At 40.0% G+C, this 5777-nt stretch overlaps 1 long non-coding RNA gene across 1 annotated transcript; it reads left to right on the forward strand.

The window, feature by feature from the left end:
- The first annotated feature begins 228 nt into the window (after positions 1–228).
- Positions 229–5752, forward strand: LOC127917397 (uncharacterized). The gene is made up of 3 exons (XR_008097294.1): positions 229–308; positions 2913–3161; positions 5420–5752. It is a non-coding gene; the product is annotated as an uncharacterized LOC127917397 (long non-coding RNA).
- Positions 5753–5777: the final 25 nt, after the last annotated feature.

A 5777-nucleotide genomic window follows, 5' to 3' on the forward strand; every position in this document is an offset into this window, starting at 1 on the left:
GATGTGATTTGAATAGGACTGTGACTGAAGGAGTGGGATGTTGTTATTTATCTATTTTTGTATTTTGTTTTGATGTCGTTGTTCCCCCTCCCCTTTTCCGCAAAGGAAATTTATTTTCTTCTACAGTTTACTAACCTTACAGTAGGTGGCGGCAGACACGTTATATTTGTGTAAATGTCAGTATACCAGAGAGGAAGATGATGCTGATAGACTTGTCGTAGTTGGGAACAGGAAGTTCCGGGTCGAAACGACAGAACTGTGTTGTTTTGTCGATAGTGGTTGTGTCCGTTTCAAATGTATCATTGTAGGTATGTAATAGCATGTTTCAACTTGCTAATGTCGAGAGAATATAGAAAGAACAGAGATAATGATAATGGAAGAAGTGGTGCATGTAGTATAGAAACTCCAGAGGCCCAAGGTAGGGAGTTAGAATAATAATGTGGAAAGTTGGGATGGTGTTTGAGGAGACCACAGGGCCTCATTTACACCCTGATTAACCAAGGCCATAAAAAGAGGTGAAGTTAAACTGGGATGCAGCCGTGTAAATGAGAACGTGTTCTGAACTAGCCTACCTGGTTAAATAAAGGTGAAATAAAACATTGAAAGTGGTAGATTGTTAGTATCTTGTGCTGGTTAGGTTCAGCAAGGGAAGATTTTTCAAATGGAAAATCATAATGGGACGAAGCTCAGAAGCCATGACCCTGGAGTTTATGCTACATTGAAGGGAGTAATAATCTCTGAGGTCCCAATATCTATGTCCATGGATGATATTGTTAAAGAACATGTGAAGGGAGAGAGTGGTTGAAGCTTATCAGTGATGTTGAGGTGTTAGAAGGTTTTGTCTGGAAAAGTACAGAATAGGATTCCTTAGCTTCAATGTCAGAGATTTTGACCCAGCCTCATCAATCAACCAATCAAATGTATTTATAAAGCCCTTCTTACATCAGCTGATGTCACAAAGTGCTGAACAGAAACGCAGCCTAAAACCCCAAACAGCAAGCAATGCAGGTGTAGAAGCACAGTGGCTAGGAAAAACTCCCAAGAAAGGCCAGAACCAAGGAAGAAACATTGAGAGGAACCAGGCTATGAGGGGTGGCCAGTCCTCTTCTGGCTGTGCTGGGTGGAGATTATAACAGAACATGGCAAAGATGTTCAAATGTTCATAGATGACCAGCAGGGTCAAATAATAATAATCACAGTGGTTGTCGAGGTGAAACAGGTCAGCACCTCAGGAGTAAATGTCAGTTGGCTTTTCATAGCCGATCATTGAGAGTTTCTCTACCGCTCCTGCTGTCTCTAGAGAGTTGAAAACAGCAGGTCTGGGACAGGTAGCACATCCGGTAAACAGGTCAGGGTTCCATGACAGCAGGCAGAACAGTTGAAACTGGAGCAGCAACAGTGAATCATCAGTGTTTTTAAATGCCAAAGAATGGAACATGTAGATGTTGAGTGAAAGATGTGCCAAGTGTGGTGGGGAACATGATTACAGTGAATGTTGGAGCAATGTGACAGTTAAGTGTTGCAATTGTGTGGAGGACAAAGAGCAGCATTTGGTGGATGCCAGGTGCAGAGAGATGCTCAGAGATATAGAATCTGTCATGATGTATCATATGCAGAGGCTGTAAGACAGACTGGTGGAACTACAGTACAGACTGATGGAGCTTCCATGGCTGGTCCCGTAGTAAGATGACCTACTGTCAGACTGATGGAGCTTCCATGGTTGGTCCCGTCGTAAGAGGACCTACTGTCATACTGATGGAGCTTCCATGGTTGGTCCCGTAGTAAGAGGACCTACTGTCAGACTGATGGAGCTTCCATGGTTGGTCCCGTAAAGAGAACTGTCATACTGATGGAGCTTCCATGGTTGGTCTTGTAAGAGGACCTACTGTCAGACTGATGGAGCTTCCATGGCTGGTCCCGTAGTAAGAGGACCGACTGTCAGACTGATGGAGCTTCCATGGCTGGTCCCGTAGTAAGAGGACCTACTGTCAGACTGATGGAGCTTCCATGGCTGGTCCCGTAGTAAGAGGACCTACTGTTAGAACTGGTCTTTCTACTATTCCTGACATGGTTTCGAGGCCTGTTCAGAAATCTTGTGCCCATAAATGTGCTGTGACAAAGGATGCTTTAATTGTGAATAAAATTTACTTAATTGCATTCATTAGTAAGCTTATCAACATCTTGGATTGTGTAAAGCAGATATACCAGCTTGAAAGTTATCTTGTAAACTGCAGCAGAGTTGTTGGGGGTAACAGATGTTACTGTCGGTATGGTTTTTGATAAGCTGGATAACCTAGGGGTGGATTGTCTCAGCATGATATAAACCCCAACATTTTAGTTGCTCTACAGTTTTGAAGCTGAATGTAATGATTATCAGTTCTGGAGGACTGCAGTCCTGTGTAGTAATATTCAGACACATTCAGTTGTTTCTATATTTATCTATAATTCAGGGTTTTCACACGGGGCTTCAAGTAAATTAATATTAGTGCCTGAAAAAGTCCTTGAATTTGGCTTGCCACTGTACGACCCCTGATAATTCTTAATATGGTGTGAACGGGAAATACATTTGGTTTTTGTGAGAGAAATAATATAGTGAAGTCAAGGTTATTCATAAAATAGTACATAGTGCTGCCTGAAACATACTGTGATCTTGTACTAAATGGTTTTTGAGTCATTTATGCATTTATGTGATTTTAGGAAATCTACTATAGATTAAGTGCATTTATGTTGTGCAATTTAAAATGTGTACTTTGTGTCTAACGTGAATGAATGTTTTGTCAAGGATTATCTATCCACCTGATCGACTGAAATTAGATAATTGAACATGAAAGAATAGAAAATATTTTTACAGAATAAAGTGCCTGAACTGTCAAGAAAATAACTTTTGTGTCCGTTTGTCTTTATTACTACAGACCGACTCAGATTAAGTCTGAGTCCGTTAACGTCAACAGTGAGGACAAACCCAGCCTTCCTCTCTCCTTCCACACTGAGTAGGAACCTACAGTCACTGGGTCCTGATTGTGACAGTGGAGCCCAGTTTGCTCTGCAGGATCCAGAGATGGCATCAGTGAAGCTGGAAGACTGCAGTCAAACACTGGAGCTGAATGTCAACCTTAAAGATGAAGAAGAGGAGGAGAAGATTGGGACAACTGTTAGTCATGGTAAGAGCTGGTTCTATCTATAAGTTATCTTCATATATTAGACCTCCATAAGTTATGGCCAGTCTATTGCTAGGTTGAATTCTGTAATTCTGACATCACACATCCCTGAACAACTCTAGACTTCACAGCGAATCAAAACATTTAAAAACTTGTCACGCCTGCCTTTACATTGTCTCGTTGAAAATGTTTTACCCTCAATCACCAAGTTAGGCATACCTCATTTCCATAGGACATCATCACTGTCAATATTGAATTATAATTTGTTTGCTGCACAGAATATCAGATCTCAACAACGATTGGAGAAGTGTTGAACATAACCAGTAGACTACCACATCCTGATGATTTATATCTGATACATATATATTTAATATTTTATAGATCAATTTGTAGAAACATCTCAAGGATGATCAATGGAAACAGGATGCACCTGAGCTCAAAAGTTTGGGGTCACTTAACACCAGTCTCAACGTCAACAGTGAAGAGGCGACTCCGGGATGCTGGTCTTCTAGGCAGAGTTACAAAGGCCAGTTTTAATGCTTCTTTAGTCTGATCCACAGTTTTCAGCTGTGCTAACATCATTTTAGAAGGGTTTTCAAACAGGTTTTGTAATGGTTTTGTAATGATCAATTTGCCTTTTAAAATGATACACTTGAATTAGCTAACACAACATGCCATTGGATCACAGGAGTGATGGTTGCTGATAATGGGCCTCTGTTTGCCTATGTAGATATTCCATCAAATATCTGCCGTTTCCAGCTACAATAGTAATTTACAACAATAACAATGTCTACACTGTATTTCTGATCAATTTGATGTTATTTTAATGGACAAACAATGTGCTTTTCTTTCAAAACAAGGACATTTGTAAGTGACCCCAAAGTTTAGAATGTATTCATTTATTTCACCACTAATGGTAGTGTATTTATTTTTATTTTATTTTATTTTTTAACCTTTATTTTATGTCCTTATCATACTGGTTATTGTCCGGAATTTCCGATGACTGACGTGCCCAAAGTAAACTGCCCAGAAGCTAGGATATGCATATACTTGATAGCATTGGATAGAAAACACTCTGAAGTTTCTAAAACTGTTTAAAAAATGTCTGTGACTATAACAGAACTGATTTGCCTGGTGAAAACCTGAGGAAAATCCATCTGGAATGTTTATTTTTTTAGGTCACAGGTTTTTTCAGTGCTTGCCTATGGGATACACAAATAGATAGGACCCAGATTGCAGTTCCTATGGCTTCCACTAGATGTCAACAGTCTTTAGAAAGGGTTTCAGGCTTGTTTTTTTTAAATGAATAAGTATTTGTAGTTTTTCCAAGGTGTCCCCCATTTCTAAAAGTAGTCATGTTGCACGCATCAACGAGAGTGCGCTCTTCGTTATTTATCTTTGCTATAGAACACACTATTCTCCGTCTTAAATTTGGTTTATTTAGATATTAGAATACCTGAGGATTAATTAGAAACATTTTGTTTGACTTGTTTGGACGAACTTTACCGGTAACTTTTTGGATTAGTTTGTGTGCATGTTGAAGGAGTGACTTACTGAATCTACCGCACCATCTAAACTGACATTTTGGGATATAAGGAAGGACTTTATAGACGTGGGGAGCTGTCCTCAGATAATCGTGTGGTATGCTTTCTCCGTAAAGCCTTTTTCAAATCTGACAACGCAGTTGGATTAACAAGAAGCTTTTAAATTATATAAGACACTTCTATTTTCATGAATGTTTAATATTACGATTTTTGTATTTTGAATTTCGCACTCTGCAATTTCACCAGATGTTGTCGTAGGTGTCCTGCTAGCGTTTGGACATGCGCCCAAACAGGTTAACTAGGCAGGTCAGTTAGGAACAAATGTTTATTTTAATCCACTGTTCCTAGGCCGTCATTTAACTGCCTTATTCAGGGGAAGAACAACAGATTTTTACCTCGTCAGCTCAGGGATTCGATCTTGCAACCTTTTGGTTGCTCTAACCACTAGGCTACCTGTCACCCGGTATGGCCAGAAGAGGACTGGTCACCACTCTGAGCCTGGTTCCTCTCTCGGTTTCTTCCTAGGTTCCTGCTTTCTAGAGAGATGTTTGTGGCCACTGTGCTTCTACATCTGCATTGCTTGCTCTTTGGGTATTTTAGGTTGGGTTTCTGTTAAGCACTTTGACAACTACTGATGTAAAAAGGGCTTCATAAAATAAATTTGATTGACATGTATATCACACCAACTGACTGGTTCTTCTGATGTTGTTCACACAGGAGACCATATTGAGACATTCTCTACATCCAGACAGCAACAGCAGGAAGATCAGAGAGCCACGAGGTCCCATCCCTGCCCACATTGTGAAGAGATATTCCCATTTCTATCAAAGCTAAAAAATACACCTTCAAATACACACAGGAGAGAAGCCATACGTCTGCTCTGAATGTGGAAAATGTTTTAAAACATCAAATGAGCTAAAAGTTCATCAGAGAACACACTCAGGAGAGAAGCTTTATTCCTGCTCTGACTGTGGAAAATATTTTAAAACATCAAATGAGCTAAAAGTTCATCAGAGAACACACTCAGGAGAGAAGCCTTACGTCTGCTCTGACTGTTCATCAGGAAAATGCGTCA

The sequence above is a fragment of the Oncorhynchus keta genome, unplaced genomic scaffold (assembly GCF_023373465.1).
Source record: "Oncorhynchus keta strain PuntledgeMale-10-30-2019 unplaced genomic scaffold, Oket_V2 Un_contig_11407_pilon_pilon, whole genome shotgun sequence".
In the NCBI taxonomy this organism is placed as follows: domain Eukaryota; kingdom Metazoa; phylum Chordata; class Actinopteri; order Salmoniformes; family Salmonidae; genus Oncorhynchus; species Oncorhynchus keta.